Source organism: Lepidochelys kempii, chromosome 3 (genome assembly GCF_965140285.1).
Source record: "Lepidochelys kempii isolate rLepKem1 chromosome 3, rLepKem1.hap1, whole genome shotgun sequence".
Lineage (NCBI taxonomy): Eukaryota > Metazoa > Chordata > Testudines > Cheloniidae > Lepidochelys > Lepidochelys kempii.
This window is the reverse complement of record NC_136382.1, coordinates 53654789-53673203: the sequence shown is the minus strand read 5'-3', so window position 1 is coordinate 53673203 and position 18415 is coordinate 53654789.

The window sequence follows — 18415 nt, the reverse complement described above, 5'->3', positions numbered from 1 at the left end:
CTGCTGGCTGTGCTTTCCAGCTGGACTTCATATCCCATGATGAATCCTGAATATAGCACACTCATGATGCAACACCTCCCTTCACCGGAAGGAGAGACTGTAGTGCAGCATGGGAAATGTAGTCCTACCAGCGAGACCACTCTGTAGAGGTGAATCTGAGCATGAGGCACCTAAACTACAACTCTGATGAGGCACTGTGGTGGCATTTCTAAATCCAAAATATTTGGTTTCCAGCTGAAATATTTTGGTTTTGAATTTTTTTGTGCTGAAATGTCCAAACATTTTCCACTAAAAAAAGTGCCCATTTTCAGATCAACTCTACTAGTCAGTTCTGTTTGTATCTGTTCTATAGTATCCAAAACTAAAAGGGCTGGTTCTAGTCTAAATAAAATTCTTCTTCTCATGAATTTCTCCAACAAGTCGGGATATTTTAATGTGTTCTTACATGTGTGTAAAGACTGGGTTTCAGATGTACAGTATCTGTTTTATCAAGAAGCCAAAGCTTATATACTGTCATAAATATAAAGGGAAGGGTAAACCCCTTTGAAATCCCTCCTGGCCAGGGGAAAGCTCCTCTCACCTGTAAAGGGTTAAGAAGCTAAAGGTAACCTCGCTGGCACCTGACCAAAATGACCAATGAGGAGACAAGATACTTTCAAAAGCTGGGAGGAGGGAGAGAAACAAAGGGTTTGTGTGTCTGTCTGTAGTCGTCTTGGCCAGGGACAGAACAGGAATGGAGCCTTAGAACTTTTAGTAAGTAATCTAGCTAGGTATGTGTTAGATTATGATTTCTTTAAATGGCTGAGAAAAGAATTGTGCTGAATAGAATAACTATTTCTGTCTGTGTATCTTTTTTGTAACTTAAGGTTTTGCCTAGAGGGGTTCTCTATGTTTTTGAATCTAATTACCCTGTAAGATATCTACCATCCTGATTTTACAGGGGGGATTTCTTTATTTCTATTTACTTCTATTTTTTTATTAAAAGTCTTCTTGTAAAACACTGAATGCTTTTTCATTGTTCTCAGATCCAAGGGTTTGGGTCTGTGGTCACCTATGCAAATTGGTGAGGCTTTTTATCCAACATTTCCCAGGAAAGGGGGAGTGCAAGTGTTGGGAGGATTGTTCATTGTTCTTAAGATCCAAGGGTCTGGGTCTGTAGTCACCTAGGCGAATGGGTGAGGCTTTTTACCAAACCTTGTCCAGGAAGTAGGGTGCAAGGTTTTGGGAAGTATTTTGGGGGGAAGGACGCGTCCAAACAGCTCTTCCCCAGTAACCAGTATTAGTTTGGTGGTGGTAGCGGCCATTCCAAGGATAACGGGGGTAATATTTTGTACCTTGGGGAAGTTTTGACCTAAGCTGGTAAAGATAAGCTTAGGAGGTTTTTCATGCAGGTCCCCACATCTGTACCCTAGAGTTCAGAGTGGGGGAGGAACCTTGACATGGTGGCGCAGCGGTGGGATTAACCTGAAATCATTTTGAGATCCAGTTGAGATTTTTTGAACTAGAAATACAGATTTTAAAAAGGAATTTTTAGGAAGTCCAGAAGGCAGCTTTGAAACTGAAAGCAGCTTGGTTTCTCTCTGCTTTGTGGCCAAGCAGAGACAAAAGGGGATTATCTTGTGAATTGCAGGTTTCATTTGCCTGGAGGCAGGGTACTTAACTCCTGCAGGGAAATTCACAGTCTTCCAACCCAGAGGTTTTTTTTTTTTTTTTCTTTTCTTCCTAAAAGTAAATAGGGGGTGTGTGCTCTACCCATTTGCCTGGAGACAAAAGTGGCAGGGTTTTTTTTAGGATTTTGATTTTTTTTTTTTGTTTTACAAGGAGCACAGGTTTGAAAAGAAATTTTTTTTTCTTTGGGCTGGGTAAGCAGGTTCCCAAGTAGTTCGAGGTTTTTTGCTTTAATTTGGGCCCAGAGCAGAGACAAGGGAATTGTCTTTTTCTGTAGGCTGACAATCACTATCAGAGACTAGGTATTCTATTCCAGCACAGCAAAATTTTACAGCCAAGTTTTGTTTGTTTATTTCTAAACCTCGGGTGTAAAGTTAGTTAAAAACAGAGAGGTTAGAATGACCAAATCCTCAGCTCGACTACAGCTGGAATTAGCCAAATTTCAGGCTGAGGAAAAACAAAGGGAACATGAAAGACAGATAGAACTCATGCGGCTGGAGAAGGAGGTACAGGAGGCTGCCCACAAAAGGGAAATGGAGGCAAGGAAGCATGTGGAGGAGATGGAGAGGATAAAGGCCCAGCAGAATATACCAACAAACCCTAGCAATCCTTCTCCAGGTACCACTTCCCATCCCAGAAAGTTCCCCACCTACAAGGCAGGTGATGATACTGAGGCCTTCTTAGAAAACTTCGAAAGGGCCTGCCTTGGGTACAGCATCTCTACTGACCAATACATGGTAGAGCTGAGGCCGCAGCTCAGTGGACCCTTAGCTGAGGTGGCAGCTGAAATGCCTAAAGAACACATGAACAAGTATGAACTGTTTAAATCCAAGGCGAGAGTCAGAATGGGGATAACACCCGAGCAGTCTCGTCGGAGGTTCCGAGCCCTAAGGTGGAAACCAGACATGTCATTTACCCGACATGCCTACCACATTGTGAAACATTGGGATGCCTGGATATCAGGAGCAAGTGTTGAATCTCCAGTAAATTTGCCCTTCCTAATGCAAATGGAACAATTCTTAGAGGGTGTTCCTGAGGAAATAGAAAGATACATCCTAGATGGGAAACCCAAAACTGTAATCGAGGCAGGAGAGATTGGAGCCAGATGGGTGGAGGTGGCAGAGAAGAAGAAAACTGGTCGCAGTTGGAGCGGAGACCAGAAGGGACCACCCCAGACCACACCCTATTACCGGGGGCCGCCCAAAGCCCCACCTACCTCCCAAAGAACCCTCCAGACCCCTTATCGTCCCACCACCCCGTTCTCCAGCAACCCTCCTCGTCCCAGTGACCCGTCAGCTGGACGATGTTTTAAGTGTAACGAGCTGGGGCATGTAAAGGCCAACTGCCCCAAGAACCCCAACAGATTACAGTTCATTGCACCGGAATCACACCAGAGGTCCACAGGCCCAGATACCTCCCAGATACCCTTGGAGCGGAGGGAAACTGTGAGTGTGGGCGGGAAGAAGGTCACCGCGTGGAGGGACACCGGAGCACAAGTGTCAGCTATCCATGCTTCCTTAGTGGACCCCAATTTAATCAACCCAGAGATCCAAGTGACGATTCAACCCTTCAAGTCCAACTCTTTCAATTTGCCTACAGCCAAGTTGCCTGTCCAGTACAAGGGCTGGTCAGGAATGTGGACTTTTGCAGTCTATGATGATTATCCCATCCCCATGCTGTTGGGGGAAGACTTGGCCAATCATGTGAAGCAGGCCAAGAGGGTGGGAATGGTCACCCGCAACCAGGCTAAACAAGCCGTGAGGCCTAGCTCTGTTCCGGAAACTTCTATCAGGACCCAGTCAGAGGTGATGGACCTGGACCCCAGGCCAATGTCTGCAACAGCAGTAGTGGATCCAGTCCCAGAGACCCAGACGGAACCAGTCCCAGAACCGGAACCAGCCGAACAACCAACACCAGACCCCGTGTCAGCACTGAATCCAGTACTTGCAACCTCAACACCAGAGGGCCCCACCGAACCTGAACTGGCAGCAGCCGATAACCCTACACAAGAGGCTCAGCCGGAGCCTGAATCCCAACATAGTGCACCAGCGGAGAGCGGTTCACAGTCAACAGAAACAGCTCCATCCCCTATATCGCTTCCAGAGGGACCAAGCCTAGGTCCACAATCCCATGAGGAACTGATGTCTCCAGCATCAAGGGAACAGTTCCAGACCGAACAGGAAGCAGATGAAAGCCTCCAGAGAGCTTGGACGGCGGCACGGAGCAACCCACCGCCTCTCAGCTCTTCTAATCGATCCAGGTTTGTTGTAGAAAGAGGACTTTTATACAAGGAAACTCTTTCTGGGGGACACCAGGAAGACTGGCATCCTCAGAGACAGTTGGTAGTTCCAACTAAATACCGGGCCAAGCTCTTGAGCTTAGCCCATGATCACCCTAGTGGCCATGCTGGGGTGAACAGGACCAAAGACCGTTTGGGGGGGTCATTCCACTGGGAGGGAATGGGCAAGGATGTTTCTACCTATGTCCAGTCTTGTGAGGTGTGCCAAAGAGTGGGAAAACCCCAAGACCAGGTCAAAGCTCCTCTCCAGCCACTCCCCATCATTGAAGTTCCATTTCAGCGAGTAGCTGTGGATATTCTGGGTCCTTTGCCGAAAAAGACACCCAGAGGAAAGCAGTACATACTGACTTTCATGGATTTTGCCACCCGATGGCCGGAAGCAGTAGCTCTAAGCAACACCAGGGCTAAAAGTGTGTGCCAGGCCCTAGCAGACATTTTTGCCAGGGTAGGTTGGCCCTCCGACATCCTCACAGATGCAGGGACTAATTTCCTGGCAGGAACTATGAAAAACCTTTGGGAAGCTCATGGGGTAAATCACTTGGTTGCCACTCCTTACCATCATCAAACAAATGGCATGGTGGAGAAGTTTAATGGAACTTTGGGGGCCATGATACGTAAATTCGTAAATGAGCACTCCAATGATTGGGACCTAGTATTGCAGCAGTTGCTCTTTGCCTACAGAGCTGTACCACATCCCAGTTTAGGGTTTTCCCCATTTGAACTTGTATATGGCCATGAGGTTAAGGGGCCATTGCAGTTGGTGAAGCAGCAATGGGAGGGATTTACACCTTCTCCAGGAACTAACATTCTGGACTTTGTAACCAACCTACAAAACACCCTCCGAACCTCTTTAGCCCTTGCTAGAGAAAACTTACAGGATGCTCAAAAAGAACAAAAAGCCTGGTATGATAAACATGCCAGAGAGCGTTCCTTCAAAGTAGGAGACCAGGTCATGGTCTTAAAGGCGCTCCAGGCCCATAAAATGGAAGCATCGTGGGAAGGGCCATTCGTGGTCCAGGAGCGCCTGGGAGCTGTTAATTATCTCATAGCATTCCCCACCTCCAACCGAAAGCCTAAGGTGTACCATATTAATTCTCTAAAGCCCTTTTATTCCAGAGAATTAAAGGTTTGTCAGTTTACAGCCCAGGGAGGAGAGGACGCTGAGTGGCCTGAAGGTGTTTACTACGAAGGGAAATGTGCTGGTGGTGTGGAAGAGGTGAACCTCTCCATGACCCTTGGGCGTATGCAGCGACAGCAGATCCAGGAGCTGTGCACTAGCTACGCGCCAACGTTCTCAGCCACCCCAGGACTGACTGAACGGGCATACCACTCCATTGACACAGGTAATGCTCACCCAATTAGGGTCCACCCTTACCGGGTGTCTCCTCAAGCTAAAACTGCTATAGAACGGGAGATCCAGGATATGTTACATATGGGTGTAATCCGCCCCTCTGAAAGTGCATGGGCATCTCCAGTGGTTCTAGTTCCCAAACCAGATGGGGAAATACGTTTTTGCGTGGACTACCGTAAGCTAAATGCTGTAACTCGCCCAGACAACTATCCCATGCCACGCACAGATGAACTATTAGAGAAACTGGGAAGGGCCCAGTTCATCTCTACCTTGGACTTAACCAAGGGGTACTGGCAGGTACCGCTAGATGAATCTGCCAAGGAAAGGTCAGCCTTCATCACACATCTCGGGCTGTATGAATTTAATGTACTCCCTTTCGGGCTGCGAAATGCACCCGCCACTTTCCAAAGACTTGTAGATGGTCTCCTAGCGGGATTAGGAGAATATGCAGTCGCCTACCTTGACGATGTGGCCATATTTTCGGATTCCTGGGCAGACCACCTGGAACATCTACAAAAAGTCCTTGAGCGCATAAGGGAGGCAGGACTAATTGTTAAGGCTAAGAAGTGTCAAATAGGCCTAAACAGAGTGACTTACCTTGGACACCAGGTGGGTCAAGGAACTATCAGCCCCCTACAGGCCAAAGTGGATGCTATCCAAAAGTGGCCTGTCCCAAAGTCAAAGAAACAGGTTCAATCCTTCTTAGGCTTGGCCGGTTATTACAGACGATTTGTACCGCACTACAGCCAAATCGCTGCCCCACTGACAGACCTAACCAAAAAGAAACAGCCAAATGCTGTTCAGTGGACCGGAAGGTGTCAGAAGGCCTTTAACAAGCTTAAAGCGACACTCATGTCTGACCCTGTACTAAGGGCCCCAGACTTTGACAAACCGTTCCTAGTAACCACAGATGCATCCGAGCGTGGTGTGGGAGCAGTTTTAATGCAGAAAGGACCTGATCAAGAATTCCACCCTGTAGTGTTTCTCAGCAAAAAACTGTCTGAGAGGGAAAGCAACTGGTCAGTCACTGAAAAAGAATGTTATGCCATTGTCTACGCTCTGGAAAAGCTACGCCCATATGTTTGGGGACGGCGTTTCCACCTGCAAACCGACCATGCTGCACTAAAGTGGCTTCACACCGTCAAAGAAACTAACAGAAAACTTCTTCGGTGGAGTTTAGCTCTCCAAGATTTTGATTTCGACATCCAACACATCTCAGGAGCTTCTAACAAAGTGGCTGATGCACTCTCCCGTGAAAGTTTCCCAGAATCAACTGGTTAAAATCGTCCTTGAGATGTGGAAAATATTGTTAGTCTTTATGTACTTGGTAGTATATTTAGAGATGCATGTGTCTTATTAACTCTGTTTTCCTAGAGCTCCAGGAAGAAATCCCAGCCAGTGTTTCACCCTAGCTGAGATTTGGGGGGCGTGTCATAAATATAAAGGGAAGGGTAAACCCCTTTGAAATCCCTCCTGGCCAGGGGAAAGCTCCTCTCACCTGTAAAGGGTTAAGAAGCTAAAGGTAACCTCGCTGGCACCTGACCAAAATGACCAATGAGGAGACAAGATACTTTCAAAAGCTGGGAGGAGGGAGAGAAACAAAGGGTTTGTGTGTCTGTCTGTAGTCGTCTTGGCCAGGGACAGAACAGGAATGGAGCCTTAGAACTTTTAGTAAGTAATCTAGCTAGGTATGTGTTAGATTATGATTTCTTTAAATGGCTGAGAAAAGAATTGTGCTGAATAGAATAACTATTTCTGTCTGTGTATCTTTTTTGTAACTTAAGGTTTTGCCTAGAGGGGTTCTCTATGTTTTTGAATCTAATTACCCTGTAAGATATCTACCATCCTGATTTTACAGGGGGGATTTCTTTATTTCTATTTACTTCTATTTTTTTATTAAAAGTCTTCTTGTAAAACACTGAATGCTTTTTCATTGTTCTCAGATCCAAGGGTTTGGGTCTGTGGTCACCTATGCAAATTGGTGAGGCTTTTTATCCAACATTTCCCAGGAAAGGGGGAGTGCAAGTGTTGGGAGGATTGTTCATTGTTCTTAAGATCCAAGGGTCTGGGTCTGTAGTCACCTAGGCGAATGGGTGAGGCTTTTTACCAAACCTTGTCCAGGAAGTAGGGTGCAAGGTTTTGGGAAGTATTTTGGGGGGAAGGACGCGTCCAAACAGCTCTTCCCCAGTAACCAGTATTAGTTTGGTGGTGGTAGCGGCCATTCCAAGGATAACGGGGGTAATATTTTGTACCTTGGGGAAGTTTTGACCTAAGCTGGTAAAGATAAGCTTAGGAGGTTTTTCATGCAGGTCCCCACATCTGTACCCTAGAGTTCAGAGTGGGGGAGGAACCTTGACATATACATATAGTATCAGATGGGTAGCCGTGTTAGTCTGGATCTGTAAAAGCGGCAAAGAGTCCTGTGGCACCTTATAGACTAACAGATGTACTGGAGCATAAGCTTTTGTGGGTGAATACCCACTTCGTCAGATGCATGTAGTGGAAATTTTCAAAGGCAGGTATAAATATGCAAGCAAGAATCAGGCTAGGAATAACATGGTTAGTTCAATCAGGGAGGATGAGGCCCTCTTCTAGCAGTTGAGGTGTGAACACCAAGGGGTGCTTTTTGCCCCACCACCCCCACAAACATGATACAGTTCTGCGGTGATCTGTCTCTGACTCAAAGAATACTTTCAAGATAACACTGAAGACCCCACTGATACACAGATACCCTTCCACCAACAGCACAAGAAGAAGAACTCCAAATGGACTCCTCCTGAAGGGTTGAAATGACAGTCTGGACCTATACATAGAATGCTTCCACCGACATGCACACGCAGAAATTATGGAAAAACAACATTGCTTGCCTCATAACCTAAGTCGTGCAGAACACAATGCCATCCACAGCCTCAGAAACAACCCTGACATTATAATCAAAGAGGCTGATAAAGGAGGTGCTGTTGTCATCATGAACAGGTCTGACTACCAAAAGGAGGCTGCCAGACAACTCTCCAATACAAAATTCTACAGGCCAATTTCCTCAGATCTCACTGAGGAATACACTAAGAAACTGCACAATCTACTCAGGACACTCCCTACACTAACACAGGAACAAATCAACATACCCTTAGAGCCCCGACTGGGGTTATTCTATCTACTACCCAAGATCCACAAACCTGGAAATTCTGGATGCCCCATCATCTCGGGCATTGGCACTCTCACTGAAGGACTGTCCGGATATGTGGATTCTCTTCTAGGACCCTACGCCACCAGCACTCCCAGCTGTCTCTGTGACACCACTGATTTCCTGAGAAAACTACAATGCATTGGTGATCTTCCAGAAAACAACATCCTAGCCACCATGGATGTAGAGGCTCTCTACACAAACATCCACACACAGATGGCATACAAGCTGTCAGGAACAGTATCCCTGATGATGCCACAGCACAACTGGTTGCTGAGCTGTTTCTTTATCCTCAAGCACAGTTATCTCAAATTTGGTGACAATATATACCTCCAGACCAGCGGCACCACCATGGGCACCCACATGGCCCCAAAATATGCAAACATTTTTATGGCTGACCTGGAACAATGCTTCCTCAGCTCTCGTCCACTCACGGCCCTTCTCTACCTACACTACATTGATGACATCTCCATCATCTGGACCCATGGGAAGGAAACCCTGGAAGAATTCCAACATGATTTCAACAGCTTCCACCCCACCATCAACCTCAGCCTGGACCAATCTACATGGGAGCTCCACTTCCTAGACACAACGGTGACGGTCATATTAACACCACCCTATACCAAAAACCCACCCACCGCTATGCGTACCTTCATGCCTCCAGCTTCCATCCTGGACACACCACACGATCCATTGTCTACAGCAAAGTGCTGAGGTACAACCACATTTGCTCCAACCCCTCAGACAGACAGAGATCAACACCGACAAGATCTTCACCAAGCATTCTCAAAACTACGATACCCACACAAGGAAATAAGGAAACAGATCAAGCCTCCTGCTGCGAGACAAGCCCAAGAAAGAAACCAACAGAACTCCACTGGCCATCACATACAGTCCTCAGCTAAAACCTCTCCAACGCATCATCAGTGATCTACAACCCATCCTGGACAACGATGCCTCACTTTCACAGGCCTTGGGAGGCAGGCCAGTCCTCGCCCACAGACAACCCACCAACCTGAAGCATATTCTCACCAGCAATTACACACTGCACCATAGTAACTGTAATTCAGGAACCAATCAATGCAACAAACCTCAATGCCAACTCTGCCCACATATCTACACCAGCGACACCATCAGAGGATCTAACCAGATCAGCCACACCATCACAGGTTCATTCACCTGCATGTCCACCAATGTAATATACACCATCATGTGCCAGCAATGCCCCTCTGCTATGTACGTAGGCCAAACTGGACAGTCCCTACATAAAAGGATAAATGGATACAAATCAGATATTAGGAATGGCAATATACCAAAACCTGTAGGAGAACACTTCAATCTCCCTGGACACACAATAGCATATTTAAAGGTAGCCATCCTTCAGCAAAAAAATGTCAGGATCAGACTTCAAAGAGAAACTGCTGAGCTTCAGTTCATTTGCAAATTTGACACCATTGGCTCAGGATTAAACAAAGACTGTGAATGGCTAGCCAACTACAACAGCAGTTTCTCCTCCTTTGGTGTTCACCCCTCAACTGCTAGAAGAGGGCCTCATCCTCCCTGATTGAGCTAACCACGTTATCCCTAGCCTGATTCTTGCTTGCTTCCTCTGGAAATTTCCACTACATGCGTCTAACAAAGTGGGTATTCACCCACGAAAGCTTATGCTCCAATATGTCTGCTAGTCTATAAGATGACACAGGACTCTTTGCCCCTTATATATATAATACCTTTTAAAAACATTTGATGGCATCACATTTTAGAGTAGATAGATCTATGAATATTTCAAGAGAAAAAATGCTATAAGTGAGGTACTCTGACTTGACTGCTTTATAGCTGAGGCATGTAAAGCAATGTTACATGAAATGTATTGCAGTGCACATCTTTCCCCAGATACTGCAGTGGGCCATCTTTCACCTGCGGAGGTGAAAGTCTTAAGTGGGCTTCCACTGAGAGTGATTACTGATTTATTGCTTTTCTTTTCTGCTTAATATTCTTTGAACAACTTCTGTAAATATCTGCTAGTTGGTTTTCAACCAGTAGTTCAAATTCTGGGAAGACATTCAATGATAATGGGCCAAACATGCTAAAGAATATGAAAAACTACATTACTTAGTACATAATGCTTTAATGTTTGTTTCAGGGTTTTTTAGTCTCTGTATCCTCATCCCTCCATCTTTCCTTTTCTTATTCTCTCTCTGTTTAACATTCTGTATTTTTAGGAATGTACTGAGTCTTATAGGCACAGTCTCTCAGAGCTTACTAGCATGCACGGGTAATATAGATGCTATGCCACCTTTTAACAGTAATAAATGGGTTCAGTGTGTGCTCCTGTTTGAGGTCAGCCAGCAGCAAAGGTGAGGATACCATGGGAGCATCCATAAACCTGCTTCCTCTTTTCCACTTTAGGGTAGCTACTACTGTCAGCTTTACACATTGCTTGTGCTTAAATTTATGGTTCCAATAGACACGAATGTGTCCATCTGTTTTTGTGCTTCTTATCTGGTTGATTGCTAAGGCTTCTGGCGATGCAAAATGTGGTTGCAATTGTTATACAAAAAGACGGTGCTAGATGGGTAGAGGATATAGTGGGGTAAGGTGGTTCGTGGGTTTCTTTGTACAAATTATGCCAGCAAAGACTAGCCATATCTTGTGATCAAATGACTGCTGCTCTTCCATGCTTCTGAGGAAGCTAAATGCACATCAAGATGTCTCCACCACTTTTGTAAATCAATTATGCTTTTCAAGTGATAGCATAATTTTCTTCCTGTGCTGTATACTTAGCACGTGTTAAAAAAAAAAAAAAAAAGGAATTTCCATCCTGTAGGAAGTATGAACATTTTGACACTTGTTTTCATTCTTCACTGGAACAAAAAGTTGAAATTTCAAAATTGCTCAGAGTGGAAATTAAAAAAAAAATCAGTTCAGAAACATTTAAATGTTGTTGTTTCATGATCATGTCAATACATTTCATTTTCATAAAGTAAAGACATTTTGTTTTAAGAGTGGTGAAATATTACAATAGAATATAAAATACTATCTATAATATGTATAGATAATATGTTTAATTACCATTGCAATATAAAAATCTAAATGAAATTATAGTAAAATCAAAACATTTTTACCATATTGAAATGAAACATGTTGACATTATTGAAACAAAATGAGAGCCAAAATGATTGATTTCAATGCTTATCCATTGAAAGTGTCATTTATCAAAACGTCCCCACAAAACTTTCTGATTTTTGACAAAACTGCATTTTCCAGTGGAAAACTGTTCCATCTTACATATTTGACCAACTCAGTGTATCATGTAACACAGTTACTGAGCTGGCTGATGCTATGTGTTTGATAATGTCATTTTTCCAGGGACTGTACACAACTGTGCTAATAAAGAAGACTGCAAGTTAATGTAACACTGGTTGTAGCTGGTGAGATCATCACGTAGCAGGCAAATGAATTAATGACAGTAAGGAACAGGGAAACATGCAGCAAGTAAACTCAGGAATAGGAAGATGCAGACCAAAAAGACTGTTTTTTTTTGTTTTTTTGTTTTTGTTTTTGAATGAGTTGCAAAACATGAATCAGCATTCTGAGGAAGAGAAGGTGGAGTTTTTTGGTGTTGTTGTTGAAATACGGTGCATATGGATTACAAAGGGCTTGTCTTCACTACCAGGGTGAGTCGACCTAAATTACGCTACTCCAGATTAGGTTGAATTACCCCAGTGTCTTCATTGTGCTGCGTCAATGGGAGACTCTCTCCGGTCAACTTACCTTATTCTTCTCGGGGAGGTGGAGTACTGGGGTCAACCGGAGAGTGCTCTGCCATTGATTTAGCAGATCTTCACTAGACTTTCTAAATTGATCTCTGCTTCATCAATTGCAGCAGCATCCATCTCCCCGTAGTGAAGGCAAGCCCTTCATCCTGAAAGAGGCATTACCATAGCAGTTTGAGGCTCCTTCACATGAAGTCTAGGCTGCAGCAATATTTAAAGATCAAGAATGCCACACAACAGAGACAGGGTCAGGGGTTGACCCCACTCTGCACGTGCTGTTGCTCTGCATGGATCCCAGAAGCAGTGGCATGTCCCCCTCCAGCTCCTACGTATAGGGGCAGCCAGGGGGTTCCTCATGCTGCCCCCACCCCAAGCGTGGCCCCCGCAGCTCCCATTGGCTGGGGACTGTGGTGGCGCCTGCAGACAGGGCAATGTGCAGAGACACCTGGCCATGCCTCTGCATAGGAGCAGAAGGGGGGACATGTCACAGCTTCCAGTAGCTGCTTGAGGCAAGCACTGCCTGGAGCCTGCACTCCTGCCCCCCTCTCAGGCCTCAATCCCTGTCCCAGTCCTGATCGCTCTCCCAACTTCCAAACCCCTCAGTCCCAGCCCAGAGCACCCTCCTGCACCCTCAACCGCTCATCCCCAGCCAGAGCCCTCACCCCCTCTGTCATAAATATAAAGGAAGGCTAACCACCTTTAAATCCCTCCTGGCGAGAGGAAAAACCCTTTCACCTGTAAAGGGTTAAGAAGCTAAAGATAACCTTGCTGGCACCTGACCAAAATGACCAATGAGGAGACTAGATACTTTCAAAGCCGGAAAGGGGGGGGGGGGACGACAAAGGGTTCTCTCTGTCTGTGTGATGCTTTTGCCGGGAACAGAGCAGGAATGCAGGTCAGAACTCCTGTAAAGGGTTAATAAGCAATCTAGTTAGATATGCGTTAGATTCTGTTTTGTTTAAATGGCTGATAAAATCAGTTGTGCTGAATGGAATGTATATTCCTGTTTTTGTGTCTTTTTGTAACAAGCTTTTGCCTAGAGAGATTCTCTATGTTTTCAATCTGATTACCCTGTAAGGTATTTACCATCCTGATTTTACAGAGGTGATTCTTTTACCTTTTCTTTAATTAAAATTATTCTTTTAAGAACCTGATTGCTTTTTCCTTGTTCTTAAGATCCAAGGGTTTGGGTCTGTGTTCACCTATGCAAATTGGTAAGGATTTTTATCAAGCCTTCCCCAGGAAAGGGGGTGTAGGGCTTGGGGCAATTTTAGGGGGAAAGATGTTTCCAAGTGGGCTCTTTCCCTGTTGTATATTTGTTAGACACTTGGAGGTGGCAGCAATAAAAGTCCAGGGGCAAAAGGTAAAATAGTTTGTACCTTGGGGAAGTTTTAACTTAAGCTGGTAAAAATAAGCTTAGGGGGTTTTTCATGCAGGTTCCCACATCTTTACCCTAGAGTTCAGAGTGGGGAAGGAACCTTGACATGGTGGGAGCAGTGGGATCCCACACCCCAACCCCCAATTTCATGAGCATTCATGGCCGGCCATAGAATTTCCATACCCAGATGTGGCCCTCAGGCCAAAAAGTTTTTCTAACCCTGTACTGACCCCTCAGAGACATGGCTAAATGAAAAGGTATTTTACTAGGGCTACCAGGAAATGGAAAGTTTGCAGATACCCTAGGTACAGTTGATTAACCAGTTACAGTTCAGAGTGAGCAATAGCTGTTCTTGCTTGTGTCTTGGGACATTCAGTTGAGAGTCAGGGCTCTTCAGACATTGTGCCAGGGATGCCCTCTCTGGGCTAGACTCTATTCCAAGCAAATGGCCAGTTACAGATATCTAAGCCAGGCTCAGTTAGCGTCTCTCATTGGGGCTCCTCTGCACTGGCTCCCTGTCCAGCCACTGCTTCTCCTCCACAACCACACAGGCTTGCACCCAATCACAACCTGTTCACACATGACTCTGCATATGGTTCCTGAGGAATCTGCTCTGAATTCAGGTTTTCTGCAACTCCTGGCTAGCCATGTTGCTCTTCCTTCAAAACAGAGCCAAGCCACTTCCTGGTCCAGAACCTTTCCCCTTATCTGTCTAGGAGGAGGAGGTGGAGTGGGAGCAGGAATTGATGGGAGTTGTTGTCAAATGGTTGGCAGATCCATCACACCATGATGCCACATTCAAAAAGGAGGGCAACTTTGGCTAAAATCCCATTTTGGTTCAGTAGGGAAGTGAAGTCGACAATTAGAAATAAAAAAGCAATATATAAAAAGTATAAATTGTTGGCAAATGACACTGGAATATTTTCTTGTAGTTTATTTATGATTATTAATTATTAATTATTATTATTATTATTTAAAGTGAACAAAAGAATAAAAAACTGGAATTAATATGATGCTGGCAAACCAGGACTGTTCATTATGTTTGCATGTTATGAAAAATCCACACCCCTGAGTGACGTAGCTATAGTGACCTTAACCCCCTCATGTAGAGAGTGCTATCTTGGTGGGAGAGCTCTGACCGAAATAGCTACCACTTCTCAACTCTCTCCTGTCAGCTTAAAGCATCTTCACCAGATGTGCTATAGTGATGTAAATTTGTAGTACAGACCTCCCTTAAGTCTGCAGAAGGGGATGGAACATAGATTTGTTTTTTAAAAAAAGCTGTAAAACACCTTGCTTTCACAAATCTGTTGGTGTTTATATAACTAACTGTCATTCTGATAAATCCCCCACATTTGAAGCCCAAATCCTTTGCCAAACAAAAGCCTTTGTTGTTAGAAATGTTGACTGCAGCACAATCGATTTTGAATTACAAGCCTCAATTGAATACCAATTCTAGTCAGTGAATACTTATTTCAAAGATAATGAAAACTTGTTTTGAGAAGTAACATTTGTTAAAAGTTACATCTTCGTAAGTGTAACAATTATAAGCAGCAGTCAAACAGAGGAGATTGTTCCATACAACAAGAACCCCTCAATTCATGAGTTATGGAGTTTGTGAGATGAGGAGGTGTTGAGCACCCTAAGATCCCATTTACTTCAGTGGGAGTTGGGAGTGAGAGCTGCTGAGCACCTATAAGCCTGTGAGCACCTATGAGCCTGGAGCGCTGCCTGTGAGCACCTAAGAGCCATAAATGTAAGTTTCTGTGGTTTATCATCTCAAACACCTGTAGCACTGGAGTTTTACTATTGACTTCAGTGGCAGTAGGATTGGGCCTATAATACTGAGATAATGTTCACCAAATAGATCACATGAGCCTATGAATGTACCTTGACTAGCTCCGGATAACTTCAGTGGAAACTATTAAAATAACCTCCAAAGAGCTAAAAAATATTATTTTTTCTGGGAAGAAAAAAGAAGATTAAGATTTCATTTGGAAGGCTCTCATACAACAAACTACATGGTACTCATTTTATATGCGGTACTTTGGATGAACTGACACTGTATAATGTAAACCTGTAGTTCTAGAGATCAGTTTTTACAAAGACAACACTTTAATCATTAAACCATTTTAGAAGCTATAAACACAATAAGTGTGTGCATTTTATTTTGTCTTTTTAGTAAAAAATTAGTTTTATGGAACATAGAAAAGACATAGCCAGAAATAGAGTGGAAATGTGATTACTGTTATTAGAAGAAATTGATTAATGTCTCTGAATAGCTTTTGAGGCTACAAAACTACAGAATGAAAAAAATAGAAGTGAGCATATGTAGGAAATCCCTTAATTCTCTGTCAACACTTGCAAAACTACCCTATGTTGACAACGGGTGTCAGCCACAGGTGCAGCTGAGCCAGTGCTGGGTATTGTTCAACTGCAAGTGTAGCCATGTACAACCCCTTGTGATGCTAGCAGACCAGATGCCAGCTCATGACAAGGCACTTAGGCCTCAACTGAGCACTGACAAATTCATAGCTGGAAGCCAGGCTAACTCACCTGTGTGTTAGTATTGTTAAAATAGGTATTAGAATGATAAAAAAAATGTTTTTAGACTTTATGAAATACTTGTAGAATGCTGCATGTATTAATCTTATTTGTGACATCTTTACCTCATGTTGTAAGATTATATAAAGTGTTTGTGTAAGTCAAACAGGAAAGAACCAGCATTTCTACATTAATTAATGCTTATCTACAGAAGGTATTAGGTCCTGCCCACTAAGAAGTCCCACTGAAACCAAGTGAGCTATTGTGAAAATATCAAAGAAAAATACTTTGTTGATTAATCTCCTCCCTGCCCCCCTTGCCCCCTTCCACTCATGAAGAGGAGACGTGCAGGTCAACTCTTCCCATCAGCTTGAACTCTGGAGGAAGGAAATAAAAATCCCTGTCAAGACAGAACTGTATCTCTACTCTGCTTGAACTCCGAGGGGCAAATATTACTAAACATAAGCAAGAGTTCCCCACTGCTTGTCCTGGATTACCCTAAAGGACACAGAGCTTGCACATTACAGCAGCTTCTATTGCTTTTTGGAATAGACGACTAACTCATTTGTGTGTGTATGTTTACCCACTTTAACCTTGTCAATGACTCTCTTCTTAGGTAACAAATCTTTACTTCATTTATTATAGCATTGTCTGCAAGTGCTGTCTTTGATATAGAACCTAATGTGCAACTGATCTGGGGTAAGTGACTGGTCCTTTGGGCCTGGAGTAATCTTGATATTGATGTGATTTTTGGTGTAAGAGACTATCTATCACAAAGGAAAACTTGCCTGGGTGGCAAGATAGTCTGGAGTACCCAAGGGGACTGCTTATGACTACATATCAAGGCTGTTTAGTGCTTGAGGAGTTCACACTTGATACTTGGTTGATGACATCTAAGTATACAACACAAAGCCAGTTTGGGGTTTGTGTCCTGCTTCTTAACAGTCTGCCCTGATGCTGGTACTCGTGACACCCATGTTCACTATTGATGTAGCAGTATTCATTTCTAACCCCTATTGTCAGAAATGGATAATTTTGCTGGTGAGATTATAGACTGTCTGATTGCAATTATCATTCTTTTCTAAAGGGAAAATTAAGGTTCACTGTAACCATTTTATAGGTGATTTGAACAAACAACATTATTCTTGAGAAAGCCCTAGGAGTCATCGCACATTGATGTTATGAATTATAGTTCTAAATATAAATGAGTAACTTTCTAATGAAGTTCTCCAGTTACAATTATAAGCATCTGCAGGGGGAGGCACAGGGGGCCATAAAGTAGTGCATGACCTTGAGACTGATAGTTCTGTCCACCAGTGGATTACCTGAAGGCAGATCTACGCCTAAATACTGCACTGGCACAGCTGCATTGATACAGCTACACTTCTGTAGTGGTTAAGTGAAGACACTCCTGTGCCAGTGGGACAGCTTCTTATAGTGACATAGTTAATCCACCTTCCCGAGAGACAGTAGCTATGGAGATGAGAGACACTCAAGCTTCAACATCGCATTGTCTGCATGGAGGGTTAGGTTAGAAAAACTGCATCGCTCAGGGGTGTGGATTTTTACACCTTGAGCAACATAATTATACTGATATAAATCTGTACTGTAGACTGGCCTGAGTTCCATGTAGACTCTGGTAAAATTGAGTATTCTCCTTGCTTCTTCCATGGGGCCAAACCCAGTTCCCTTACTAAAGAATTCAGAGGAAAATCTGTAGATGAAACTTCACAGGGTTTTCTTGGCTTCAACTCTCCTACCCCTTCCCTCCGTCTCACATTTGTTCTTCTCTCCCCCTCCCTCCTCTAAACTAAGCACATGATTTGGCCATTTGTTGGTTGTCTTCTGTGTGCATTCACTATGCAGCAATTCATGCTTTCAATAAAAACGAGGCTTTACTGTAAAAATATTTCACTGCACATATAAGTAACAACCAGAGGTGATTTTACAATGCACAGCATGAAGTACAAGCCCATGTATCAAAGAACATGGGCTGAGACTACAATAAACAAATTAAGGAAAGACTAGGAGCAAATTATAAAGTAAGTGTGTCATAATGAAAATGCACTCAAAAGGTGAATAGTTATCTTGTAATCTTCATAAGTTACATAAATGGCAATGGCCTTATTACAGTACAAAAATTAAGGAAATGGAATGACAAGTGAAAAATGTGGTACCATTCCAAGTGTGATTTGAAAATGAAATACTTTCTCCT